This window comes from Odocoileus virginianus, chromosome 24, assembly GCF_023699985.2.
Source record: "Odocoileus virginianus isolate 20LAN1187 ecotype Illinois chromosome 24, Ovbor_1.2, whole genome shotgun sequence".
Classification (NCBI taxonomy): domain Eukaryota; kingdom Metazoa; phylum Chordata; class Mammalia; order Artiodactyla; family Cervidae; genus Odocoileus; species Odocoileus virginianus.
The window spans coordinates 9,478,383-9,495,604 of record NC_069697.1 but is presented as its reverse complement, the minus strand read 5'-3'; the positions used below and the strand labels follow the sequence as shown (position 1 = coordinate 9,495,604).

The following is a 17,222-nucleotide window of genomic DNA, read 5'->3' as shown; positions in this document are numbered from 1 at the left end:
TAAGAACTTAAGGTTTAAAAAAATAAATTAGATTTGTGTTCTTTGTGGTCATAGTGATTTCTGCTAAGCGCATAATATCCAAAATAAATGCATTTGAAATGTGATATTTTGTTTATAGCCATGAAATAAATTCTTCTGTATTTATATCTTGCTTATATTTTTTTGGCCTGACTAGTAGTTTTATGGAACCCCAAATTATTCAACTCTGCTGATCTCTCATGTACATCAAAATCACCGATCCATGAATATTTTATATCCCTTCAGCATTCCAATTCTAAAATTACCATTTCATTTACTTTTTTCTATGCAACAATGCTTTAAGATGAGCTTTTTATTGACCTTTAGATAACTAGCACTTTTTCAAAGCATGTTTCAACTGATAATTTCATAGTCAAGTTTTCTAGGGGAGGACTCTAAAGCTAGGTCATGCAATTATGTCACAAAATAATCTGTGCCTCACTGTGTGAATTTATGCTTTCTCTGAATGTATTGGGTAGATAAAAGGAAGAGTATATATATTTTTAAAAGAACCAAAAATATATTCATAGTAAGTGTATTTATGTAAAGCCACAGGAAATTTATATTAAATCAATATTTAGTTGACTTTATTTAAGCTGTCTGTCAAAAGGGCAAAAGAACCTTCGTCTAACCCCATACATTTGTAGGGAACAGAGCTGTTGGCATTTAATAATCACTTTGCCATTCTATGCAATGATCTGAGACTTTATCTGGCAGACTGTGGGCAGAACTGAAGCAATGGAATAAGACACGTCAGACTCTACCACTCAGTATCCATGGATTTAATAGATTGTTGTTGTTCAGTCACCCAGTCATGTCCAACTCTTTGAGACCCCATGGACTGCACCATGCCAGGCCTCCCTGGCCCTCACCATCTCCCAGAGTTTGCCCAGGTTCATGTCCATTGCGTCAGTGATGCCATCCAGCCACCTCATTCTCTGACATCCTCTTCTCCTGCTTTCAGTCTTTCCCAGCATCAAGGACTTTTCCAGTGAGTTAGTTGTTTGCATCGGGTAACCAAAATACTGGAGCTTCATCTTCAGCATCAGTCCTTCCAATGAATATTCAGGGTTGATTTCCCTTAAGATTGACTGGTTTGATATCCTTGCTGTCCAGGGAACCCTCAGGAGTCTTCCCAGTTTGAAATCATCAATTCTATGGCACTCTGCCTTCTTTCCAGTCCAGCTCTCACAACCTTACACTACTCCTGGGAAGACCGTAGCCTTGACTATACAGAGCACACTGTCTAAGTTTGTCGTAGCTTTCCTGCCGAGAAGCAGTTGTCTTGTAATTTCATGGCTGCAGTCACCATCCGCATTGATTGTAGAGCCCAAGAATAGGAAATCTGTCACTACTTCTACCTTTTCCCCTTCTATTTGCCATGAAGTATTGGGGCCGGATGCCATGATCTTAAGTTTTGTTAATATTTAGTTTTAAGCCAGCTCTTTCCCTCTCCTCCTTCACCCTCACCAAGAGGCTCTTTAGTTCCTCTTCGCTTTGTGCCGTCAGAGCGCTATGATCTGCATAGCTGAGGTTGCTGACGTTTCTCCTGCCTGTCTTCATTCCAGCTTGTGACTATCTAGCCCAGCATTGCTCATGACGTGCCCAGCGTGTGCTAGTCGCTCAGTCGTGTCCAACTCTCCACAACCCCGGAGCCCGCCAGGCTCCTATGTTCATGGAATCCTCCAGTTGAGAATAGTGGAGTGGATTGCCATTCCCTTCTCCAGGGGATATTTGCAACCCAGGGATTGAACCCAGGTGTCCCATACTGCAGACAGATTCTTTACCATCTGAGGCACCAGGGAAGCTCAATGCATAGGTTAAATAAACAGGGTGACAGCAGGCAGCCCTCTCATACTCCTTTCTCAGTCCTGAGCCAGTTAGCTGTTCCATACAGAGCTCCAACTGTTGCTTCTTAACTCGCATACAGGTTTCTCAGGAGATAGGTAAGATGGTCTGGTATTCCCATCTCTTTAAGAGCTTTCCGCAGTTCGTTATGAGCCACAGTCAAAGGCTTCAGCATAGTCGATGAAACAGAGGTGGATGTTTTTCTGGAATTCCCTTGGTTTTTCTGTGATCCAACAAATGTTGGCAATTTGATCTCTGGTTCTTCTGCCTTTTCGAAACCCAGCTTGGGCATCTGGAAGTTCTTGGTTCATGTAGTGCTGAAGCCTCGCACACAGGATTTTAAGCGTGACCTTACTATCATGGGAGGTAAGTGTAATTGTCTGATGGTTAGAACATTCAAGCACTACCCTTCTTGGGAACTGGGATGAAGATTGACCTTTTCCAGTCAGTAGAAAAGGATTTATTTAATGGACTAATAAGCCCTAAACTGAATTTCCTAATCTGAATAAGGTGAGCAGGGACTAATTTTAAGAGGTTGGATGAAAATTAAAATGAGGCAGAATGTCTGTTGAGAACTATCCTGTGATAATTTGTTACACACAAATGAAGTGTGTAAGTGTGGTTAGTGAAGAAACTTGAAGAGAGTTAGCAGTCCCCCTATGATATTGCTAATAGTAGTTATGTAAGTTTTAAAGCAAAGTCTGTTGTCCATAAAAGCTTATTTTAGCAAACAGTTATTAGCAAAAAGGCATTGATCTTCTGTTAAGTTTGATAACATCCTAGTTCTTGGTCCATTCAGATGTTCCAAACATTACCTTGAAAAAAGGGTTTATTTGAGGCAGATGAAACAACATTCCAGAGCCAAGATTTTTGTTATAGTCAGCATCAGACAACCAGAAATTCTATTAAACTGGCAGTTGGAAATAAGAAGCTTTAGTGATCAAATTTGTGCCACTAATCCTTTGGTGCAAGCTGTGAGCCTCCTTAAGAATTTTGCAACCTGGTCATGCAAAGGTGGGAAATATCTCCAGTATCTTTAGTATTCCACTTACATTTAAAACCTTTAATTTTGTTGATTAAGTTCCATTTATCATGCTAGTTCATAAGTCACTAATTTTGCCAGTAAGAATCCATTTCTGACAAACTGTTGCTAATAAACAAAACATCCTTAAGATGGGTATAACAAAGGCTTTTGTAGTGCGACCAGCCTCTGGAGTCATACCTTTCTGATGTAATGTTTGTTGACCACCTAGACTGATTTAGGCTTCTCAATTTGTCATGTAAAATGTTGCATATCTATAAAATCAAACTATGTATTATAAACTACCTATTTTAAAGTACCTAAAGGTAAGTTATGTACATTTTAACAGCACCTAGTACTTATCAGGTATTCATCAAAAGGTGTTTTTCATTCTGTAAGTGAGAAATTTCATGACCCAGTGGGTTTCCAATTGTCAGTCAAAGTACTTAATCCAAGGCAATAACCCTGGGCTGCTAACACTGAATCCACAAGTCTTCTCAATATAAATAATTCCAGGCAGATAGCAGTATTTAATGAAAAAAAATATTGTTCTGTAATGGAAGGACCACAAAAGAGAAAATGTTAGCAAATGATCCAGTTTACACTTTAAAATAAAGTACCATTTGGGAAAATTAATATGGAATATTTTCAGAACATACCATTCTAAATGGAGAACAAATTCTGTAAGAGTGATTTGAAGGGCTGAAGCCAACCTTACTACTTCAGTACAAGTCTTCTGGGGAAAATTTCCTACTGTCCTACTTAAAAAGTAAGGAAATTGTTGCATGGACTTTTAAACATCTGAAAAGATACCTGAAAAGATGTCTTGATTATGTATGTTTACATGTATGCTCTACCTGCATTTAGAAAGGATATACCATGATTATCTGGGCTTCTGTGGTGGCTCAGATGATAAAGGGTCCTCCTGAAGTGCAGGAGACCTGGGTTTGCTCTGGCTACCCACTCCACTCTTCTTACCTAGAGAATTCCATAGACAGAGGAACCTGGTAGGCTACAGTCCAGGGGGTTGCAAGAGTTGGACATGATTGGACGACCACTTTTTTTTAAATCATGATATCTGGTAAAAAGTAAAATATTAATGCAGAATTATTAACATGGCTTGTCATGGCATAGAAGGGGGAAAAATCAATAAATAGAAAATTTTAAAAGATACAGCAATAGAGCAAGTAATATTTTTTCTTTTATTGTCTTAGAATTCAAAACAGGAGACTCATACCAGCTCAGCCATCATTGGTAGAGACTTTTTTTCTGTCCCTGAGCTCCAGGAGAAATTTCCCCTGGGATTTTTACAAATGAGATATTGAATTACCTAATACAATTTTATAGAAAATGCCGAGGCCTTTTGCGCATGGCTACTTCTTAGGTCAACCCTCAATAAAAACTTAGAACTGAATACTCAGTTAAAGCTTAAAGTTAACAGGAAGTCAAAATGTTACAGTTAGAATTTATAGCTTTCTAATGATCTCCTTTTCACTCTTTTATACCCAAGTGTATCATCAGCAATATCAAGAAAGAACTAAAGGGCCATATATAAAGGTTGCAGCCAGTGTGGAGCCAGCAAGAACAGTAAATACATTTAGTGATTGGGTCTGGATATATGAAAAGAAAAAAAAATGCCAATGGAATGGTACAATAAGCTAAATTTAATAAGAATCTATGTGAATTCCTGCCCATTTGCCAAAGATTCTACCTATGTGCAGAATCAGGAAGTGTGTTAGCAGCTCAGTTGTGTCCAGTTCTTTCCCATGGACTGTAGCCCACTAGCTCCATGGAATTCTTCAGGCAAGAATACTGGAGTGGGTAGCCATTTCCAGGGGCTCTTCCCAACCCAGGGACTGAACCCGGGTCTCCTGCCTTGCAGGCAGACTCTTTACAGTCTGAATCACCAGGGAATCAGGCAGGGAAAATCAAAATTAGGCAGAATCAGGAAGGAATGGCTAAATATCAAAACCTGAAGGAAAAAATAAATAAAATCCCTGAAGAAAAAAAATGTCTAGGGGGTTTCGATTGATTTCAAGAGAAATCTGAAGCAAGGAGGGGAAAATGTGATTATAGGGGCCATTAATACAAATATGTATAAACATGGAAGGAAGAAGAGATTGGTTCAGCTCTGAACATACTGTTCAGCTCACACCCCACTGCGCTCTGATCCTGATTCCAACTTTGCAAAGAAGAGTAAGCTGATCCCGAGTCAGGCAGTCTTGTACAGGAAGAAGGCTTGTTTAGGACAGAGAAGCGACTCAGGGGAGCGATGACTGCCTTCACGTGCGCCACTGTGCGAGGCAGCAGATGGCAGAGCCAGGGCCAGTGGGGGAAAGCCACAGGGAAGGCAGATTTTAGGAAGGGCTTATTGTGAAAAAGACGGAATCACAAGTCACAATATGCCCATCATTTGAAGTTTTAATCAAAGATTAGAAGACCAACTGGCAAGAATATTTCAAATTGTTTGTACAATATAGAGGGCTACAACAGTTGACCCCAAGGTCCCTTCTAACTCTGTGACTCTGTGTTTCCAGATGGTATTTTGCTCAGACTCCTGTAAACCCCCCCACACACGCAAACACACACTCTCCTCGTACATGTAAGGAGGCGCTCTGTGTACCTTACTAATGGGAAATTTTTCTTAAACGGAAGTATTAGGCATGGAATACAATATAATTGTTTTTTAATTTAGTACTTTACAGTTTATGAACAGTATTTACCTAAGATTCTCTCATCTGTTCCTCAAAAAAGTCTTGTGAATGGATAGGGCCAGAGCTTGTTTTCTCTCTCTCTTTTACACATACGCACATGCACATGCATACACAGATACACACAGAGAAATGGATACACCTTTACACACCCAAGCCCATACCAAATACATGCATAAAAAGTGAATTTCAGCCTTTCTTATGACCATAACTGATGCTTACCAAGAGTAATAATTGGTTACTGAAAAAGTAAATCCCAATGAAACCTGAGTAAGCTCCAGAACTGTGCCTATGTCAATGCCCTGATTTTAATACTAAAAAAATCAGTTGTTTTTTTACAATATGTTTATTGAGGAAAGCTGGCTAAAGGGTCCCCAGGGTCTCCTTGTACACTTCTTTTCAACTGTGTCTGACTTAATAATTATTTCCTAGTAATATTTTAAAAGGGAGAAGGTCCAAAAGAATCAGTATGAGAGCCTCCTATACTGACAGGGGAGAAGGCAGGTGGGGAACAGGGAGGCAGAGGTTAGAAAGATAAAATAAAAGCACAAGAAATTTAAAACTATGTCATAGTGAAAAAGAGACCTTCATTAGCTCCTGAAATCCAGGCATTGTTTTTGAGCATCATTGGTGGGGAAATGGCAGTCAAATTTGCCCAGCTCTGTAGTTAATCCTAAATAAAGCTGTTGATACAGTCTATGAACAGTGCTAATTGATTTTTAAGCATAACAAATGAATGAGTAAAAATTGAGGGATGGAACAGAATAAATTGTTTTCCTGGAACCTGGCTTTTCTCCCATTTTATAAATACTTCTGCCAAGGGTGAAGTACTCATAGGTAGGCTGAGTACTCACAGCCCGAATTATTTATGCAGAAAGGCGGTCAGATGTGGGGTGAGGATGAAACAAAGATTAGAACTCTCCAGATTTGAGCTTTGTGAAACTGCGGAGTCCACATGGGAAATCTATATTAAATCTTATTATCTATTACCTGAACAGAGAGAAAATACAAAGATTTCTTTTTAATTACTGTGAAATACACTGTAAGACTTCTCTGAACATTTAAGCTCTGCACTGAAACGCAGGCCCCACTGACAGCAGTCGTTTTTGTTCATTGCCTTCTCTGCCATCTCAGTGCAGCACGCCTGTGTGCTCAGTCCTGTCCCCCTCTTTGCGACCCCATGGGCCATGGTCTGCCAGGCTCCTCTGTCCCTGGGACTCTCCAGGCAAGAATACTGGAGTGGGTTCCCATTTCCTTCTGCAGGGGATCTTCCTGGCCCCGGGATCGAACTCACATCTCCTTTTGGAAGGCATCTTCTTCAGGACTGAGCCACCAGGGAAGCCCCCTTAGAACAGCGCCTGTGTACAAAGTCAAAGCTCCGTATGTGTTTATCTCCAGGCAGCATTCTAAGCACTTTACATATTGAGTTAGTTGTTTCCTCATGATGATATCTTGTGGTTAAGTGCTCTTATCGTCACTCTCATAAATGAGGGAACTGAGGAAGAGAGAGATCAGGTGACTGGCCCAAGGTCACACAGCCAACTGAATGGCACAGCTGAAGAGTGTAATCTGGGCGGTCTGGCTTCATTCATCCTAATGTAGGGGTCAGCTAATCTCTCAGTCCTTTAAAGACAGTCTGGCTTCATTCATCCTAAGGCAGGGGTCAGCTAACCTCTCAGTCCTTTAAAGATTAGTGGTTTCCTATATGGTATAGAAAAGATCAAGGTTTCTTCACTTGTATAGGTTTGCATAAGCAGTTTTGGTTGGGATGAGTATTGCTTTTCCGTTTCTTATAAAGGGCTTTGACTTTTAAAAAGTGGAGAACCATTCCTAAAAATAGTAGCATTTTGGAAAAGGAGGCATTTACCTTGGTATTTCTGAGATATGCCTGTACACATATAAATGTATATGTAACTGTGGACATAGCCACCACTTATCCTAGCATAAAGGAAATTCCCCCAGAGATTCAGGTCAGTTCCATGCTGCTCATAGGAGTGAGATTTTTGTTCCATGTGTGTATTAGTTTCTTACAGCTGCTATGACAAATTACCATATACTTGATGGTTTAATTGATAGAATTTATTCTCTCACAGTTCTGGAGACTGGAAGTTAGAAGTCAGCTTGAATGACCCCACACCAGGCTGTCAGCCAGGGCTGGACTCCCTCCAGAGGCTCTGGTAGACAATTCTCTTCTTGTAACTTCTGTGTGGAAGCTCCCCTGGCTTCCCAGGTGGTGCTAGTGGTAAAGAACCCATCTGCCAGAGCAGGAAGCATAAGAGACGTGGGTTCAGTCCTGGGTCGGGAAGATCCCGTGGACTAGGGCTCAGCAGCCCACTCCAGTATTCTTGCCTGGAGAATCCCATGGGCAGAGGAGGTGCAGTCCATAGGTTGCAAAGTCCTTTAGGGCTAAAGTGTCTTAGCTTTTAAATAATGCAGGATGATCTCCTTATCTCAAGATCAAGATTCTTCAGTTAATCACATCGGCAAAGACCTTTTTCCATACAAGGCAACGTTTACAAGTTTCAGTAAGACTTGGTCATGGAAAACCGTTATTCTAAATTCAAAGGACTTGTGAGTTTCCAGGACAATCGAAAGGGATCAGTTGTCCACAGCCCATAAGCACACTGGTTTTTCTACTCTCTGGATAGGATGTGCTGAGTATTTTCCACCCTACTCCTGGTTCTGACAATGCAACTTCCTTCTCCCCCTCCCACTTTGAGGACTTTTCTCCTGTTACTTCTGCCTGTACAGTCAGTGAAGCTTGTCCTCCTTCTCTTCCTCCTTACCCCAACCCCAGCCTTCACCTAGCCTTTAGATAACGGGGGGAAATGCAGCCCTCGCCTTCTGCCTCAGCTAGTTTTGAGTTCTGTTTGTTCCCTAGGTGTGGGCTGAAGGAAGCAAAAGGGGCGGGGAAATACACAAAAAAACCCCACGAATTTATACTTCAGAGTTTAACACTGCCTCATAATGAAATACTGTAAGAAGTGTTAAAGGGGGAAGAGGAGAAGAAAACGGGTGCCATGTAAAAGACTAAGCGGAGCCCCTTTTGATAGTGTTAGGAACGGCCGCTTTTAGAGGAGACATTTAGGCTGAGACTGAAGGTGAGGAAGGGGCTTCCCCAAGTGGCTCAGGTAAAGAATCTGCTTGCCAGTTCAGGAGACGCAGATTTGATCCCCGGGTTGAGAAAGATCCCCTGGAGGAGGAAATGGCAACCCAGTCCAGTATTCTTGCCTGGGAAATCCCGTGGACAGACGGTCCTGGAGGGCTGTATTCCATGGGGTTGCAAAGAGTCGGACACGACTTACTAACTAAAAGCGAAAAGGGCGAGGAGGAGTCAGTCGACATCATGAGAGCTGGGGTGACGCGATCCAGGCGAGGAAGCCCGTGCCTTTCGTGAAGGATTGTTACCGACCAGGATTCTTAGCCTTCCTTACCACAGATTGATAAGAAGCCCGAGAAGAAGTCCAGGAAAGCCTTCACTGGGGCCTTCGCTGCAGCAGTGGGCGGTGGGCGTGAAAACAGGTAACAGGTTCCCCTGCTCACTCCCCAGGGGCCGGGGGTGAAGCCAGTTCCTCATATAAGGTGAGGGTGGGGGTCAGGCCAGAGGGATGGATCAGGTGGCTTGCCCACCTGTTTTTGTGATGTTGAGTACAGGGTTCATGTACCTGATGTTGAGTGTAGGGTTCATGTAAAAACAGGTACCCTGTTTTTAGCTCCCAACACCTTGTTTTTGCTCCTGGCTCTTCAAAAGAGGCAGTGTGTTTTGGGCCTTTTTGTATCTTGTTGTCCATAATCTGCCCCAGTTGTTCATGCACACAGTTATTTTTAGTCCTTTATCGTTTCTCTGTACTTTGTTGCTGGAGGAGACAGTTGTCCATCTGCAAGCACTGCAGCAAGGGGTCCCAGGTGGTCTCAGCCTTGGCTGAAAGAAGAGCGGGGGTGGGTGGGTCACGGAGAGACGGACAGAAGGAGCTGAGGAGAGGTGGGAGCCAGGCAGGTCAGATTCCTAGAGGTGCTGCCAGAAAGGTTATGTTTTATTTTAAGGGCAATAGGAATCTCTGTGTTGTCCATCCATCCTAAAATCTGGTCATGTGCCAAGAGTTTCTGATACCTACTGTGGCTGGTCCTGCTACAGTCCACGGGGTTGCAGAGACGTGACTTACAGACTGAGCAGCATCAACTATGGCTAGTCACTACAAAATGAAAGGTATTATACCTTTTCTGTTTTAGTATAGTGGTAGTATTTTTTCTATTTTGAAATTTTCTTTCTAAACCCTTAAACCACCTGAATAAGGTCTAGCATCTGATAACTTTAGAAGTCATTTTTTTTCTATTTCTACTTTTAATGAAAATTAGAAAGCCTTATTGTCAATTGATATTTTCAAAATTTCAGATGCCGTTACAGCTCAAGTTCTTATAGTTTCTGAAGAGCTTGAGGTTAGTCTAACTATAATATGACCATTTACAATTTAGGGACTCTTATTTCATCATCTGTAAAACAGATAATAAAACCTTTCTCACATGACTGATCTGAAGGTTATATAAAAGAAAGTTTATGAAAGTATCTGCCACTGTGGCAGATAACTTTTATAAATTCAATAGCTGCTAACTATTAGTTATTATTAACTGTTAATGTAAATTTCTTTTCTGGAAGGAGGTAATAGTCTCCTTCCTATCTTACAATTTTGCCTGCATGTAGATTTAAACTTTTAGCTCAGACTAAGTGATTTCCTCTGCTCTCTGTTTATTTTCAAGAGACAATAAAAGTCTCCTATTAAATATTCTAATTTCAGAGGCAGTTGGCTCCCACTTGTGTGCTGTTGATTATTGGCAAGTCATTGAGATTTTAGGTGTCCTTACATCAGCAAAACTGATGTAATGACACCTGTCCTAACTACCTTTCCTAATGAATATAAAAGGGAATTGATAAATATAGCACTGGCAAAAACGTATGACTTTCTCTTCCCACACAAATAAAACATTATTGCTGTATATTATTATTAAACAGCCTTTTCATAAAATCCCCTGTCTTCACATCTTTTGTGGCAGCAAAGTCTTAATTTACAAAAGCAGAAAATGTAAGCAGAGCAAGGATCGTTCTTCTGTCGGCTGAGAAGCAGGGAGCTCCCTGTGAAAGAATACAGGGTTTGCCTTCAAGTTTTGTGCTAGGTCACTTTCTGGCATCATTTGTTCTTTACGGAGCTCAATAAACCCAATTATCAGTTATCGTTTTAACCATTATTGGAGAAGCCAGTTTCTGTTGCCTAAAAGCTGTTCTTTATGATTCGATTTAAGCCCAGCTTGCTTGAGACGGGCCATTCTTCTCACTTAACTAAATATTGGCCTGGAGACTACTAGTACCAGCCTAAAGCAAAGTTGGAAAATTTTTAATATAGCCACAGCTCCATAGGTCTATCCAATAAAATTCAAACCAAGTTAATCTCAGAGTTTGTACAGTTTTCTAGAATGTATTTTGATCTTCTCTTGTTCTCGAAGAAACAAGAACTTGGTTCTTAAAGAAATAAGAACTTTTCTTCTCTCGTACTCAAAGAGAGAAGACACTGATACAGATGGGAATCACTGCGTGAGTAATCACTCTGCATGTGGTTACGGACAGGTTCATGTAAGATGCCTGAACTTTAAGTCAGATGTTAGCTGCTGAGTCTCAGATATGGGAAACTCAGTGAGAGAGTCTTGGAAGTTATGGTACCAGAACCACACCTTTCTAAGTTCAGTCATGGGGCGTGGACAGTTTTAGTAAAGTTGCAACGCGTATCATATTGAACTGTAAGCCTTCTCTCCTTGGCTTGCTCTCTCTTCTCTCATGGAGGCAGAATCATCAGCTGGTAATTTTATTACTGTTGACTCTACTCTGAAATGTAGATTACATTGTAGCTCTTCAGTGGCATCTAAACGCTTCTCAGAAATCTTGTTTCTATTCATAGGTGTGCCCGGCATCACCAGAAACTATGCAAATATAGGGTAGCTTAAGATTTAAGAATGTAACTTTCAATATGAAGCAAAGCTTGAGACTTTTACATCCTGGAGTTAGAGTCTGCATATGTTGCAGTTATGTTTTTGATGGAACAGGAATTTAAATCTTTGTATGATTGGTATACACAAGATCTGATCCCTAGCATCAGCCTAGTTCATCACCCAGCACCAGCATCTCAACTCACTTTTTTGTTCTGAGCTCATCACCATTATGCAGCAATCAGTCCGTATTCAGAAATTTAGTAAACTGTGACATTAGAAAACTTGGGGCTTCTAGACAGTCACTGAGCTTCTACCTCTGAAAGCCAAGGGAGCATGTTGCTGTAGTAGACTTGGTTTTGTAAGAGTACATTGGCTTCCTTGAAGTAGAAATAGGAGTGAAAGATGTAACTACGGTGAGGACCAAGAGGAGATTATGCACATAAACGGGGATGACCAGGTGGGAGCTGTGGCCGTCCAGAAAGGAAATGCCCCATCACAGTTCCAGCTAGTCACTGTCACTGGATAATGTGGACACTGTTGGCTGAAAGTTCAGAATTCCTGAAAACAAAACAACACCCCTGGCTTTGTAGAGATGATATATAAATAGAATCTTAAAAGGATAAATAGTAGTTATCGATAGAAGTGTCAGAGCGTGTAGGTTGACGGGTTAATCCAGGAAGAGGAGTACAAACATAAGGAACAGCGTGATGTTTGCAGTTAACGAGTAAGGCACAGTGTATGGGATTGCTCTTGGAGGGATGGGCTAGGGCTATGTTGTCGTGTGCCCCATAAGCCACAATAAAGAGCCTGGACTTATCATTTGAAGGTTGTAGAAAATGGCCAGCATCACATGCTTTTATTTGCATTGAGATAATTGTTCTGGCAATTGCCAGCATGTGACTGTAGGAGTATGTGAAGGAGTGGAGAAAAGCTGGACGTGAGGAGATCAAGTAGGGAACACCCATGAGTTTGGGAGAGAGGTGATGAGAGTCTTGTGAGGAAAGAAAAAGGGTAAAGAGAAAGGAAGAGATTTGAAAACTATTTTGAAGAAAATGGTACCATACGCAAGACCTGGTGGTTGACTGGACATGAGAGATGAAGGGGAGGGAATTACCAAGAAAGTCCCAGGTTTCTGGCGTGCATCCTGCCTCCTGCTGATACAGGAGGAAAGATGTCTCAGCCGGAGCTCTCGGTAGCCTCGATCAGAGGCAGGAGCCCACAGTCATCAAGGACAGATGTAAGGAAAACTGCATTTCCAGGCCCAAGAGTACCTTTCCACTTGGTGATGATCCAAAGTGTGTTCTGGTGACTTGGCAATTGAAAAAAAAGATGTTTCAGGTAAGAAAGTGAGAAGCCCAGTACTCAGCAAACTGTAGTGTGAAAGTGTACAAAATAGAATGAGTCATCTGGTTTTGGAGAAGGGCATAGGTTTTAGGCCATGGGTAATTGTAAATGCAGTAACTGAGTTCTAGCAAACTGGCAGTATTTTAAAGTAGAAAACTTTATTTATTTTTTTAAAATTATTCTCTGTAAAGTCTTCTCTAAATTTGTCTTAATCAGAGTTTCTCAGCCTTTGAACAGTTCAGGTTTTAAACTGGGTAAGTCTTTGTTAGAGAGGCTGTGCTGTCTATTGTAGGATGTTTGGCAGCACCCTTGGCCACACTCCGCTTTCCAGTGGGGACCGTTGAAAGAGTCTCAGACATTGCCAGCTCTCCTCAGAGCGGTCAGATCATGCCTAGCTGAGAACCATTTCCTTAAACTAAACTGGTGCAATTTCTTGGAGACTGATAAAAACCAAATATTAGCTGCACCATTAAAATCTAAATTGCACACATTATACACTGTATGATGTATGTGAATAGAATGGACTTCTCCCAAATCACAGCACGCAGGGGATTCCACAAATGAGGCCAATTCTTGCAAAGAGGCTTTATCCAAGGCTTGTCTCTGAATTGAGGATCTGTGAGGCAGAGCCCTGCAGTTGATCCTAATTACTGTCTATAACAAAGGCCAGGAGATTGACAGCCCATTATTGAACCTGTCTCTACAGGCAAACAGTACTTCAAGAATACCATTTTAAAGGCTTCATTCAGTCTGCCAAAAAAGAATTATTAACCACATGCCATGTGCTTGGCACTGGGAAGGGACAGTTTAATAAAACATACTCATACCTCTTCTCTTGTGGCTCAGATGGTGAAGCGTCTGTCTACAATGTAGGAGACCTGGGTTCAATCCCTGGCTTGGGAAGATTCCCTGGAGAAGGAAATAGCAACCCACTCCAGTACTCTTGCCGAGAAAATCCCACGGACAAAGGAGCCTGGTGCAGGCTACTGTCCATGGGGTCGCAAAGAGTCGGACATAACTGAGCGACTTCACTTTCTTTCATGCCTTAAAGGAGTTCACTTTTATTGAATTCTCCTAGAAACCTCAATTTAATTTTTTCATAAATAGAGATAACCGTATTACTCATAATTTGCCTGAGCTGTAGCTTTGGATGATTTGTAGAAATTCTGTGTCAGTATGTCATAAACAGAAATATGGTAAGGCCTCACTACTTTTCTGCTTAAGTCTAGAAGCCACAGTATCGATCTGACTACTCAATAAAACCAAAAGTGAAGTTTATAGGGAACCTATGAGCCCTCTGAGTTTTACAATGGATCTGAAATAAGACAGGCCACAAGGCTAGGAGGGGAACAGCTTCTAGTTCTGAAATTCTCTGTATTTTGGTGCCCATAATCTGTTTAAATTATTCTACGGTTTATATGAAATGATAACTATTATATTGCTCTTCACTCTTACACAACCTTAGAAACAGTTTTAAATATTACTGACCAGATTGTAGCAATTTCCAGCTAATTACCACAGGGACCTATTATACATACTGTTTCACATGGGTCCTCTTTTGTTGGATGCAACTGGCAGAAGGAATAATGCAAGAACTTTCTGATGCTAGTTATCAGATCTCACATCATTTTATGGTATCAACATCTATAGGTATTAAAATTTAATTTCCTCCAGTTGCATTGAACATAATTTTGCACATATTTTGAGTGTTCCACGAAGTAGCCAATCACTTTAACCTTCTTCACCTCTAATAAACTTATTTAATTTTAAGGAAATCACCAGGGGTTTAATTATGTTCAATTTTTAGTAAGCATGTTCTATTATTCCATGAAGGAAACAAGTCAAATATAGTAATTAAAATTCCCTTTGACACACTTTTTATTACTGATACTTATAGGAACATGGGTAGCCTATGTTGAACTTTTAGCTTTACCTTTCTTGGTTGTGTTATTCTTCCTAGATCAAACCTTGAGCACCTGCTCAGCTAGTTATCAAACCCTAAGTGTGAGAGCTACTGAATAGGGCAGTATGTTGACAAAATATACATAAATACCCTGTATCAGGAGCACATACGTGGCCAAATGAGGTTATACAACATACAACATTGCCTGGACATAGGCAATATTCATCCATTCATTCAAAAAGTATTTATTATCAATTATACTTCAATTAAAATAACCCTCCCAAAAAAAGCCATTGAAAAAAATTTATTAAGCATCTCAGTGTACCAGGCATTACTTGGGACAATCTGGATTCTTCAGTGAAAAGAAAAAGAAAAATCCTTTCCTTCTTGGAGTCTACATTTCAGTAGAGTAGAAAGCAATAAACATGTAAATAATGTGTGTGTTATATATATATATATATATACATGCACGTTTTATATATATATATATGTATATATATATATATATATATACACACACACATATATATATAATGTTAGATGGTGGCAAGTACTAAGGAAAAAAGAGAAATCAGTGCATGTGAAGGAGGGCAAGGAGTGACGGGTAGAGAGGGGAGGATGTGATGCTGAGCAGAGTAGCCTCAGTGAGAAGGTGATATTTGAGAATCAAGATGAAGGCGGGCAGGGAGTCAGTGAGTATCTAGGGAGAAACACTGCAGGCAGCAGGAAGAATGGGTGCAGAGATGCTAAGATGGAAGAGTGCTGGCATGTTGGAGAAGCACCATGGAAGCCCGAGATGAATTCAGCAGTAGCAGCTCACATTTTTAATTTTTTAAAGTTTTTTCTAATTAAAAAAAAAAAATGCAACTTTAAAAAAAAATGTATCTTCTACTCAATATATATGCCCCATTTAGCATCGTAGTTTGAAAATCCCCAAACATGAGGTTTAGAAATAAAGTAGGAGGCCCAAGTGTTGTAACAAAGCTGCTAACAGAAGTAACAGAAAAGAGCTCCTTTGAGAGCTTACAGGCCAGGCATTCGCTCAGCACTCTAAATGCACTGGGCAATTTAATCTCACAGACTAATTCAGTGTACTTTATGAAACTTGAGGAACCATCTGGTAACTTCTCTGAACCTTAGTTTCCTCACTGCTAAGAGATGATAATAACAGTGGCTACCTCGTTTTTATGCTTTGGTGGTTAAGTGACATAATGTAGTTCCTGACCCATAGTAGGTACTATATAAGTTAGTTGTGTTGATTGTCACGAGTTCATAATTAAGGGAGCAGCCAGTGGTTTAAATTAGAAATCGTTAGGTTTTCTCAGAGAAGTGACAACATAGTTAAGTTACAAGTTTGTTGATGAACTTTAATCCATAAAACTTAGATATGGATTCATTCATTCATTTGGCAAAGTACTGTTGGGCCTGGTACTGTTTTAGTCACTGGTGAAATGAAAAAATAAATACCCCTGATTTCACCCTTACAAGTATGAGGAGAAATAGGCAGTGAAGAAGATAATCTTTGCAACATAGGTTATTTTGTAAATGAAGTTACGTGTAGGGTTCCATGGGAGATCATAAAAGAGGCATCTCACCCAGGTGTGGGAGGGCCAGAGATGGTTTATTCTCTGAAGAAAATTCACAGGCAAGTAGGTGTTGGGTAGGTGAAAGGAGGCAGTAAGTGAGGTGAAAGAGCCGCCTCAGAGTAAACAATCCTAGAGTCCAGACATGAGAAAATTGCCAGTTCATCTCTTTGGACCCTTAAGAGTTGGCCAGTGAGGCTAAACATATAAGCAGGGGCCAGATCGTAATGCAAAGCAAACTGGACTGCAAACCTGGAGCTGTATCTGAGCAATGTGGAGATTTGGAGGCTTAGACTCTCAGCGGTGTCCAACTCTGCAACCCCATGGACTGCAGCCCATCAGGCTCCTCTGTCCGTGGGAATTCCCAGGCAAGAAGACTGGAGTGAGTTGCCATTTCCTCCCTCCAGGGGATCTTTCCAACCCAGCGATCAAACCCGTGGCTGCTGTGTCTCCTGCATTGCAGACAGATTCTTTACCCACTGAGCCATCAGGGAAGCTATATGAGGATTAGAAGAATTGTAAGCAAGAGAATGACATGATCACATTTGCATTTTAGGAAGATTACTGTGATTACAATCTGAGCAGTGGGCTAGAAGAGGCTGGAATTTGAAGCAGAGTAACCAGGGGATAGATAAAACTTGATGTCCAAAATCACTGCAGATGGTGATTGCAGCCATGAAATTAAAAGACACTTACTCCTTGGAAGAAAAGTTATGACCAACCTAGATAGCATATTAAAAAGCAGAGACATTACTTTGCCAACAAAGGGCCATCTAGTCAAGGCTGTGGTTTTTCCAGTGGTCATGTATGGATGTGAG

The 17,222-nt window shown here is 40.8% G+C and overlaps 1 protein-coding gene across 1 annotated transcript in view; it reads left to right on the top strand.

Moving 5' to 3' along the window:
* Positions 1 to 17,222, top strand: part of LIN7A (lin-7 homolog A, crumbs cell polarity complex component) — a 150,205-nt gene that overhangs the window by 99,571 nt on the left and 33,412 nt on the right. The window lies entirely within an intron of this gene.